The following is a 12,429-nucleotide window of genomic DNA, read 5'->3' on the forward strand; positions in this document are numbered from 1 at the left end:
CTTCCTTGGCTCCCGAGCTCTCGCACTCATAGACTTGTATCGCAATGCAACGGCGCTGGGAACGGAAACAATCGGTTTTAGGTAACCGGTAATTAGAGAGCGTTTGATGCGTGGGTTGGGGCGTTATAAATTCATAATGTATTCATGTATTTCTGATGGGCGTATTATCGGGCAAAGTGCTGGGCGGTGACTTGTCCATTTTTGGCCGCTTTTGAACTGTTTTTTACGGAGGTAGCTGGAAACATCTTTCGTCCTTTGAGCCCGTCCGAGACAGATAGTCATCCCGCAGACCAGATGCCTGTATGTACCATACCAACCTACAGCTACGGATCCTCTCCGATCTCGTCCCGGTGTCTAAAGCACGCAATGAAACCGCCACTTCCGCGTACGCGACATGAGCCTACTAAACGAGTTCACCGAACCGTTCTGACCTCACCGGGTCTATTCTACCTCCTCTTCTGGGTATAAATCTTCTTCCAAAGCAGTCAGGATGAATACTGAAAATGTTCTCGACGCACTCGTTCCTCTCGAGAACGGTTTTGCGGTGATTCCAAAACACCGTGGGAAGCTATGCAACTATTTCCGAGAAGCATCGACTCTCTAATTGATCATATAACTCCCGTCAACTCTTCGTTGCTCTCCGTCAAATCGGATTCACCGATTCACGAGCAGATGGCTGGGGTCCATGGTGTCAATTCTTCTCAGGGGTGACATTGGTTGGAAACCATTACGGGTGTTATTCTGGTCAACAAGTGCGTCAGGAACGGATCGAGCTATAAACACCGGAACACCCGCGGCGTGCACCAGCTCAATTGCGTCGTAATTGCGTGGAGACATCTGCGAGTCCTGAAGGTCTGTGTCAACAGTTGCAAGTGTGCTTTTGTTTTGCGCTAGCTCCGTCATCCATCGGTAGTATTTATCGTCCCCAAACTCTCCGTGGAGTCTTAAAAGCCATTTGGACATCTGCGGTACCATCGAAATAGCCCCATGCATGCAACCAGCGAGACCCGCCATTTCCTAATACCATGGTGCATCGTTTCCGCTTCCGTTACACATCCCGGAGATTTTTCCCGACCTGATTTTGGCCCGGCAGGTGAGTTACACTCGCTTCGTACTCTCGGGCGAAGGTGTTAGCGTAGAGTTCGTTAGACAGATACGATCAGCCACGCGGATTTTAAGCCGTAATAGACAGTTTCCACCCAGCCTCTCGCTACGGGACGGAACGTTTCACTTGGAATTGACTCGTTAGGATAAGAGGCTGTTCATAATCGCACGAGGGCTTCAAGGGATTCAACCCGTATGGCCGGCAGTTTCGGGGAAATCTCTGTGGAAGATGAACCGAAGGTCACTTCGGAATGCGTGAAATAAGGGGGGGGGGGGGGGCGTTTTGCTGGTCTTCTTCAATTCCTGAGATTAATCAGCACGTAGTGCCAAGTTTAGCGTCGGAGACGAACGGCCAGCGGACAAGAGCGACGGAAGATGAAACGATGAGTTCAAAGTCAACGATCTCCGCGCCCTTTCTGGTGCCACAGCATCAATATCTTATTTCTCCGGGTCGCGAGGGACCCGCCGGTTCGTGACAGCGTCGGATCCTGGGGCAAACGTAAGCCCCACCGGGCTTGCCGAGTGAATGGAATTAGTGAGGAGGCTAGCTGAATGATATCTGCTCTATCTATGGGGGCAAGACTGCTCCTGAAGCGTATCTCGGGCACGTATCTGCATAGTCCCTACCGCCTGTCCGTCCGTCTGCACGCTGACGCGGTCAAGAGGTCTCGCTGTTCCTCGCTCGAATTGCTCGCTCCACTCTCATCCTCGTCCTCGTCTCCTCGTCGTCGTTGATGCCGCCGAAACTCGCTCCGTCGCATTTCCTCTGGTCGAGCAGCCGGAGGTGCCGCACTCTCAGCCTTCAATTACCCAAATGAAATCGAGGCCGGAAGGCGATGGACCGAGAGGTGAAATCTTCTTCACACGTCAGACTCTCAACCAGCTAGTCACTTCCTTTTCACACTTTGATTGATTCACGTCTCATTTCTTGGTCATGCTAGCGATCGATCTGTGATCATGAGAACGGATCTCGACCACTGGAAGCAACTGTCGAGGAGAAACGTTCGTCGGTTATTGTTAACCTCCTTACGAATTTCTAACTGTTCTACTTTAAACGGGTGGAAGTGAAACGATTCCGGGTTTTGTAAGACCGACTCGAAACAAGGTTCGTGAGCGTGGTGTAGTTGGCCTTGGGGTCTTGGTGAGGGAATTTGAAATTATAAAATGATAATCCGCTGATCCTAGTCTTGTATTCATGTTGACATCCTCTTATATTCGTTGAAATCGTAACAAGATTTAAATCTCTGGTGGAATCTTCGGCTACCGTATACGAGCCGCCGGGTGCAGCAGCAGGAGTTGAAGGTGCTGCTTGACGGGGTGATATTAAAAATGCAAATATTCGAAAATCCGAAATACGCGTCTCCTTCTATGCAGATAATCTCTGGGACAAGGGAGCAATCAGAGGACATCCTGTTATCCACAGGGAACACCCATGTTTAAAGTAAACCCAACCTCATCCTGACCTCGACCAAACGAAACGAGACTAAAAGAAACAAACTAAACGCAGCTGAGCTCAGCCTGACCTGACCTATCCTAACTCGCCTACCCCAATCAGATCTATCTGAACTCTCACCCTCCCTCCATTCCTCTATCTATCTCTCTAGAAAAACGCAAGGGATTTTAGTCTGGCCCATTTGGCTACTGCCGGGCACACCCTTTTCTTGTCCTTAGAAATAAACAAGCCAAACCGTAGGCCATCTACATCTTTTACAAATTTAATCAATGTCACCTTCCGACCTCAGTATACCTCTAAATGGCTTTCGATCGGACCAATAGATAAATATCTTAATTTTCCTACCCCATCGACGTTTTGCCTCGCTCTGCGCGGTCACGTTATACATATAGAAACCATACTCAAAAACGATTCTAAGAATATCAATTTGCTCGACGGTTCGAATCTCTGAAAAGAGATAATTACCGAGTTGACAGAATTTGGGAGAAGCACGTAGCCTTCGCCGTTTGCGAGACTCGTTTAATTTGACGACTCATTGCCGGACTTTCCGAGTTATCCTAAGCGCACTGTTCACCCCGTCACAGCATGCCGCTGTTTTCTGCTAACAGCAATCAATCCGAATTCCTCCACCAATGTTTCTGAATGGTTTCCGCTTTGGGCAAGAGCGCGCGGAGAGGCCTATTAAAACATTCCAGTCCCGAATTCGGGCGGGTCATTCATGCCTCGTGTAGTCAGCTACCCCGAAACTCACGTGACAAGGGTCTCTCTAATTTATCACCCGGGCAATCCAAGATCCGACTGATTTCATCCTTGGAATAGCGAACGAACCTCAATTAAAAATCGACTCCAACTTTACCCCCTCGATGTGCACTCGTACCAGCGCGAAATGGAGAACAGGACGCTTTCCGAGTAGCGATCGCGTCACATCGGCTGGATCTGGGTGGCCGATGGTGCCGGCTGAGCCATAAGTGCCCCGACACCTTGTACGGGCTCCAGAGTAGAGGGAGGATCCGCTCCGTGGTGGTGAGATTGATATTCCTGCGGCTGCAGGGCGTCCGCAGCCCCCCCAGGACGTGACAGGACCTCCTACCGTCGCTCCCGGCTACCACTGTGAGGAGGAACGCGCCCGGTTATGATAGATTCTGGAACATTCATCGAACATCCCGGACCGGCGTGAAAGTGATTGTCCCTTTTCCTCGAACAAAGAACGAGTTTAATGATTATGCTGCGGCGCAGGTGATTCCTCTTCACCGAATCCTAGCAACGTTTCGTTTGAAATATCACCCAGACTTAATCTGACGATCATGCGCACAGCACATGTTTGTCTTTTCTTCTCCGTTTATCGTCGAATAATGAGAAATATTCGTGGTTGAACGTAGCCTCTTCACTCTGACATGAGTTTCTTTCCATAGACTGCAGAGACACGCCTCATCATAATTATATCGTGACTTTACAATTTAATTTGAAGAAAATTCAATCTGGCATCAAGATTGACGAATTGTTTTTGGCGAGCTTTTCAGGTTCGTTCAAATAAAGCTCTGCATGCAGTCTCCATCGCCAGTCTGGCATCAGTTAGCGTTGGGTCACTTTGGGAAAAGCGCACTCACTCCGCGTCCTTTTGAGCGAGAACATGAAACCGTCTTCTGTAGTATCTCAATAGAGAGACTATAACCGCGCGTATTCATCTCTTGAAAGGGGCCGTGACGATCCGAGTAACAACAACTGCAAACAAATTTACAGAATAGTAAAGTACCCCGCACGAGATTTCGATACAGGGATGAGAACAGGGAAGACGAAGAGGAATGGCTGTAGCAATAATAACAACAATGATAGACACAGAAGGGCGGGACGAAGACGACGCACGATTTCAGGGCATTGTTGCACCTTGAAAGCTGCAACAATGCTTACCAAATTACGGCCGGCTCAGTCAAAATATGTCCTAGGTGGGGGCGCAATCAGCTCTTCCCATCTATACCGGGTGACCACAAACTGTGGGGCAGCTGTATTTTCACTTATCGCCAATCGCCGATCTGCGGATTTCCACTTTTTATGGGGCCCCATGGGGCCCGCCTGCTTCCGTTGGCGCGCGTCTTTTCTCCCGGCATGCCACGCGAAACTCGGAATTAGACAATCGTCGGCGCGTATAATTCAGAGTTGCTATTTTTAGTACAATTGTACTTTTCCAGTACATTTCAACCATTTTAGGTACGCTAGTACACTTCACAATGTTTTCCGTACATTTAGAGATATTTTAGCATTTAGCGTACTACTCCGTGATCAAGAATATCTATAGTATGGAAAAGACTATATTCTTGAAACTGTATTTATCCCAAGACTACTTCCGATAAACTGGTGATTTGGCGCCTCACTGACACGTGCGTAAACAACGAAAGCACCGTCTGGAAGCGAAAACATAACCTCACAATCGTTGACTTTCATTTAGTACATTCTACTACCAATCTAGTAACTTTTTTTTCCATAGAGTTGGTACGTTATCAATTACCAGAGTGGTAACCCTGGCGGATATATTCCTCGTTACACGACGCGAGATGACGATTCGTCCCAGAATTCATCGTCGTAACCTATAAAAAAATTTCGACGACGAAATTCGACGGGAAATAAGGGAGCCTTAGAAATAGGTTCCTCTCGACTCTCTTCCCACCGAAATCGTCAATCAGATTTGGCGAGAGGTGAGCTCGCCGTGTCACCGGAATACAGGCGTAAGCGCAGGGCAGCTGTCGTTGATTTAAAGGCATTGTGCGGCTCGCTCGGTACGTTCAAGTGTTCGGGAACAGAAGAGAACACCGTGTATTGTCCGCGCCTACAGCAGATCTATCGCGATTGCGGGTCTGCGCGATACAATCTCATCTGCATCCCGGGCTTTGCAACGCAGCGCGTATAAGCGCGTATAGTGCGTTTAAACGCTACAGCGCACCCTGGTCCACGGTTTTTTCACCCCCCTTCCCCCCTCCCCGCTGCCCCCTCATCGCCCTTCCGCAGCACTTTCCCGCTGTATTCTCCATCATCATCATCATTATTATTACTATTATTATTATTGTTGTTATTATTATTGTTATTATTATTATTATTATTATTATTGTTGTTGTTGTTGTTGTTCTTGTTGTTGTTGTTGTTATTATACACCCCGCGGCTTGTGTAGAATCCTGCGGCAATGCGCAGGAGTTTCGGGGCCGGGAATTAAACTGTAGGTACCTAGAACCACGCAGCGCCACCGCGCCGAAATTCGTACGCCCGGTCAAATATCATTTACCGTTGATTTAGATCACTGGTAGATAATCTCTGTACGGTAGACGCTGATTTAGTTATCTCAGATTTCGCTCGCGACAACCTCGTTCAATTCACTGTCAACTCGACCCCATTTCAGTTGAGGTACTTCAGAACAGATCCACCCCTTATCTTCTAATAAGTGGTTAACCACTCCTAAACCGTAGATTATTTCATTAAATGATCAAGTCAAGATTATATATGAAGTAGTGGGTACCGGTTCGTCATATTTTTTTAACCCTATTGCAGTGAAGTATTGGAATCGTTGGAACTGAATTATTTGAAGTTCAGAGTCGAATAAATATAGTTGAAAAGCGATACTCAATTTTCAAATGTTATCGAAGCTTATAAAACTTATGTCGGAATAGCCCTCGGAATATTCATTGTGAACATTTGTGTATCACTGTATTAATATATCTATAGACGAGGAGTTACAGGCCCAATGGCGAAGCTGTAGATTGAATAGCGTCAAAATAGATTCAATCGTCTACCGAAAGCCTGAAAGCAGGGTTTGGTACTTTCATTTTCAAAGTTAGAGGTTCAATGTAGGATTTGTTCTTAAATTTTTAGGAGTTGGAGGTTCAATGTAGGATTTCTAAGTTCGGTTTCCTTCAAAGTAGTTTTATACGAACCTTGGTAGGGTGAAACGTAGACGCTAAATTTCGACTCAGGCAAGCTTCCCTGTATCGATTTTCTCTCATCACGTTCGGAAGCATGAAGTCTGATCGAAGACCGCGAACTTCACTTGAAGTGATTCGTGTTCGAGCGCCGATTTCGTGCAGTTTTACACCGCGGTACTTACAATGCTGAAATTCTTGGAGAGGCGGGCACATTACGCGTGTCAGGAACGTGAGAGAAGGCGAAACAAAGGTGAGCAAAACGGTGCACGGAGTTCGGTCGTTGAATCGCGGGAATGTCAGATCTCGTATCTACCCTTTGAGTCTTTGGTGGTGGAAAAAAAAGTCGCCCCTATATGCCAGGCTGAGAAATTGTACGCACACGCCGCGGCCGTGATTCAGGATCACGCGGCATATGCAGATTCCCGCATCCACGACTTCGGCCCGGTGGGCCTTGCCCAGACCTTGGGACCCCTGGCACTCGGCGTTCGACAAAGCGTGCATTCACCGCTTTATTGAATCGACAAAGAATCGGCTCAATGCTATCTCCGTTATCTCAAGGGTTGGCCTTGCCCGTTGTTTGGCCTAGATGAAGATTATCTCGTGCTATCTCCGAATCGTTTGTCGCCGAAAACGAACAGCCCAAAAGGAGCTGAGATGCGGTTCCGATATACTTGTAGGCAGTCGTGTCACCTCTCAATTTAACCTGACATAAGTGTCATACCAACCGTATTCAACGGATGCTCACGTCCCCGAGGTCGTGAACAGGACCCGAAAGAGGCGCAAACCGAATCCCGAAACTCACTTTCAATATCCTGACCACAAACAGTCTGCGTTGGAAGGTTCTTGGAAAGGGCGTCGTTTATTCTCGTGGACATTAACGGGGTCGAGTAAATACTTCACATACTTTTCAAGAATGAAAGTTGCAACATTCTTAGACTTTGAACTCTTGCCTCGATTAGTTCGAAGGGAAAAACAATTACTGTTCCGAAGTAGTGCGGCAAGTCGTACCGGGATGCCGGTCGTTAGCTTGGTTAATCGTTCCTTCGACATCTCCGGAGTAGGTATACCTGTGTTATACCTGTGCTTGCAGAATTGGGCAAAAGTAGAGCGGATTTGAGATGCCGGAAGGATATTTCGGCTCGAACACTCTAACCTGCAGCAGGCATAGCCTAATTGAGCTTTGTACCTGGACTCGATAATTACGTTGGAAAATATCGAGTAATGGCTGACAGGATGAACCGAGGTTAAGGTGTCTAACAATAAGACAAAACTCTGGCGGTCCGCATGATGAATTACGTCTGTTATACTTTTACGCAATTTCTGTAGGCATTACTGCACTTTTAACGGTGGTTGCGCTTAAGCAAAGAAGAAGAATTACCCACCTTTAAGCGTTCCACAACTGGGAATTTCATAAGCTGCGTTTTGTCACGTTTAAAAATTACACCGGTCAACGCGAATTTTGAGTCTGGGTTCTATACGTCAAATTTTTATTTCTTCTACGTAGGTAATAAATGAAAGAATAGTTTTATCAGATAAAGTTTGTTTTTGTTGATACTAGAACGATATTTCGGATTTTGAGATGTGTTATCCGTGTTTCGGATGTACGACGTAGTTTGAAGTGACAGCGGTAGGATTTAACCATCATTCGCATCAAATGTCAAAAGACTGTTACCTGAATTCAACAATTCCAGAGTTATCAATCAAATCGATCACTCAAGTTTTTATACCATTTTCAATTCTGTAGGAAAACTCGCCACTTTCTTTTCGAATTGAAACTGGCTACCCTTAGGTTATTGTTATTACAGCTCGTTTGGAAAAGCCGAAAAGCCGCGCAAAGCCCGTTCGGAAAACGGACTAATGACATAATTGCTGGCGTCTTGATGTCTGATTGCGAGCTGCCCAAAGTCATTCCAGCGCCATAATCCGTTGCTTGAATACCTAGCGTCTCGTCTTGGCGTCGCCTCACCAAATTCGTCTTCGTACGACGAATGCACAAGCAGCTAGGTAGCGGTGACGATGTCAATGTATAAAAGCTGTTAAGATCAACGGTAAATCGTAGTTACCGTCATTAGCAATAACCCGTGCGGTAGAAAATTGCGAGGAATTAATGGACGGGATTCAACAGAGAATTCATCGAGTCACAACAAACCGTTAAAATTATATTCCTTCGCTTTGACTGAAATTTAACGCAATTTTCGATGCAATTTTAATTCATTTGATTACATAGGTCGATATGAATTAAAAAAAAAAAAAAATTGAAAGTCCTATTGAGATAAATAAATTTCGTTTCTATAAATCGAATAATAATGAAAACCTTTATTTATCACTTGTAAAGTTTGTTTTTTTCTTTTTTACGCTGATAAATAAGTCTTGAAGTTTTTGGTTGATGTAGCTGATATGGGTGCCTGTTTAGAAAAAAAAGAAAAACGTTTTCACCAAGAGGCAGTATAATGAGAGCGTGATGGGAAATTATGTATGGGGTTAGATACGAGAAATCCCGTGCGAAAATAGAAGTACGAAAAATATTCATTTTTACACTTTGTTTGTCAATTCTTTTTACATTCGTACAAAACCAAACAAACTTTATCTAATGAAAATATTTTTTCATTTATCAGTTACGTAGAAGAAGGAATTAATCGAGAGGTGAAAATTATATAAATTCGTGCATTTTCTCGATGTTTCATCGTAGACCAACCATCGTCAATGTGTCAATTATTTCGTCGTTCTTTGGTTATTCACCGGAAACAGCAAATCGGAGATTGAGAAAAACATCTCGGGCAACTTCAGAATGAGAATTCTCATCTCGAGGAACCCGTCGCTCTTCCTCTGCCCATTAGGCAGCGCCAAATGATCGAAGGAAGTTTAAAATTGGTCTTATTCTCTTCTTTTCTCGAGAAAATCTTTGAATGGATAGAATTCAATGGTCGAATTTAGTTTTAACGACTTGAAACCAATTAGCTCTTTCCTTTTCCGACTTAGAGGTTCTGTATTAACACGAAAAACGGCTGTACAACTATTCGATCAAATTTTCAAACCGTTGTTTAAAAAAGTCTGTCCAACAGATCGACCAAAGAGGAGCTCAAAGAACGTTACGATTCCGGTCGCGTGTGTTTTATCAGAGGAATCCATACCGCAGCCGGCATGCCATGCGAAACACGAATCCAGTGAATTTCTGCCGGGGCCGCGAGTATAATAATAAAAACCAGAGTAGATATTTTTAATATTTAGATAAAGCGGCGTGGGCACCGGGGCCTGGGGTGGTAGGTACTGTAAATTGGACGGTGTCCAGCGATCGGTAAAAATCGAACAAACAAACAGACAAACAATTTAAAAACCGAACAAAACGGAATACGCAGGGGTAAATGCGGTTAAAAACACTGCCGGTGAATATTGTACGAAAAAAAAAACAAACAAACGAGAGAGAATAAAAACGGAAAAGAAAAAAAGACAAAAAAAAAAAAAAGGGGGAAATCCAGTTGCGGTGAGACCGGGGAGAGTAAAAGGGAATGAAAAAACGTCCCGCGGGGCCAACGAAACGCGCATGCGAATGAATATCTTCGGGATGAATCTGTTATACAGTTTTACGGAGCGTGGATCGTGTCTATAATTATACGTCTTGCGAACCTCGGTTACATGCGAAAGTGTGTATGTAGAACCTCGCTTTGGAGGGAAATACCTTGGATCAGGCCTCGGTGTGAGTCTGCGGTATAAAACATCGAATGTCTGTATCTTTATGGCTTATTTCAACGCTTCGGGCAACTTTGTGGATCTCGCTGCTTCGCCCATCTATACATACCATGGCGCTTCGAGCTTCTTGCTAAATAATCTATCGCCGCTTACAGCTTTGGGGTTTCATACCATCTGCTAAGGTGAAATATCCCGGTGACGTCGTGACGTGCAAGCTTTTACGAAAAACGATGTGCCTCGTACGCGAGTTTTCAGGAATATTTTCATTGCTTACGGATTTTTGACAACGGGTGTACGTTTTCTGGAAAATTCGAGGTTGTAAAATCTGAATTGGAATTCTTGGGGAATTTTCTTTTTCCATCGATGGAAAAATTTTTAGCACTTCGGGAGACTTTCTCATCCCATGGGAAGGGCAGGAATTTATTTGGAATTTTTTTATCCTCTTGCGAGGAAAAAATACCACAAATCACAGCGAATTTTTCAATACTATCGAAACACCCGGTAATCTGAGAGGATTCTTTTTTTCTATCGAATTGAAAAACTTTCGAAAAATCTCGACAGAGTTTTTGGGTCAATTGTGGCGAATTTTTTCGATGAGTGAACGATCTTCCTTTTTCATAGAAATCGTTGAAACAACAAGATTGAGTTTGGAAATAAAATATTATTCTCAGTCGATTTGAAAAAGAAATCTTTCTTCATGAAACACGTATCGGTAACGTTTAACAGCATTTTGAAATACTTGTTGTTATCGTTCTTGACTTGTTATATTCATTCTAAAAATATAAATCTACAGATGAAAAAAATTGTAGTTATTTTTTACGACATCTGTAAAAAACGAAAGCAAAAAAAGATTCACACAAATGATCAAGATTGGACATACATGTTTAAAGGAATTTGGATGAAACAATTACGTTGCCTGGAGACAAAATGATTTTTTTAGGTAATTCTGTTTTCGTGTTTTTAAGCAGACACCGTATTTGGATTTCATTCGTGATTAGATCCAGAGTTGTGAAAATCGGTACTGACGGCTAATTACTGAAATAATAATCAATCAACAACTTCTTTGATACCTAATCATTGAAATAGTAACCTAACAATGAGATGTGTACTAAAAAATCGTTAACCTGAAGTATAAAAATAACGAAACGTAGTTTGAATCATTCTGGCGAATGACTTTCGACAGTAAAGTACTTGCGGTTTCAAAGTTTCGTAGTTTCTGCTGCAAAGCCTTAAATTTTCTCGATTCACCTAAAAATGCCTACGCATTTTTTCTTCGTAAAATTTCGATCAACCCAACGATCAACAAATTTTGCATTTAATTTTCTAACACATCTTCGATTATAAAATTTCCCCACCGTTTCAATTGTACCAAAAATTCGTTGAAAATTTGTTTTCACACCGCTTTCCAACGAACAACAGTTTCGAAACGTAGAAGATCAGAGAAGAAACACTCGGGGAGAAGATGTTCCTCGAGCTTAGGACAAGTGGAGCATTTCAACCCCCCGCCCCTTCACTATAGCGAGGCGAGGAAAAGGCACCGGTGTTTACAGGGATGATCAGCGGGGGCAGGATTGTCCTCATTGTTGTCGACAATAGTTTCGCATTACTACATTCCTCGAGGCTCTTACCTCTCACGGTAATTCCGAGTGTTTCCATAATTCCGGCAGGGCGCCTCAGCACAGCGGGGTCAACTCTTCTGGTTCACAGCGCAGGATTTAAGCTCTGATCCGGGTCGGGTGCTTCAGTCTTAGTCTTCCGGGGGGCCGAAAGGGGGCTTCGAGGTTTTTAGTATTATCCCCCCCCCCCGTTCCCGCCCCTTATTTGCTCTTAAAAATCCACCGCTGCACCCTCAACAATGCCTGAGACAATGTTCGACAGCTCTCGGACAGCAGTTATCGGTACTCCGGATCGGAGATCACCGGTTTAAAATATTGAGAGCGGTTCAGGACGAAGGAGGCGTCTGTCTCGCGATGTCCTTACCCGATAGTTATGTGGAGCGGAACAGAAGCGCCGATCTCCGTCTGTAAGTAATTCAGGTCTCTGCAGTGCCGGTGGAACTCATCTTTCCCGCCACTTTGACTGTGAGCGTTGCTTCTTTTATTCTGATACCAGGGGTTTGGAACGGAGGAGGAAAGATTCTATAGAAATCGATTCTACCGGGCAAAATGTTCTACGGAATATGTTACGCAGACACGTTTCTACAGGAATATTTCCATGCAGAAAGGAATTCGAGATTCGCATTGGAAATAATCATGCTTGAATATTCTGAGGGAGAATTGT

The sequence above is a fragment of the Neodiprion virginianus genome, chromosome 4 (genome assembly GCF_021901495.1).
Source record: "Neodiprion virginianus isolate iyNeoVirg1 chromosome 4, iyNeoVirg1.1, whole genome shotgun sequence".
NCBI classification, from domain to species: domain Eukaryota; kingdom Metazoa; phylum Arthropoda; class Insecta; order Hymenoptera; family Diprionidae; genus Neodiprion; species Neodiprion virginianus.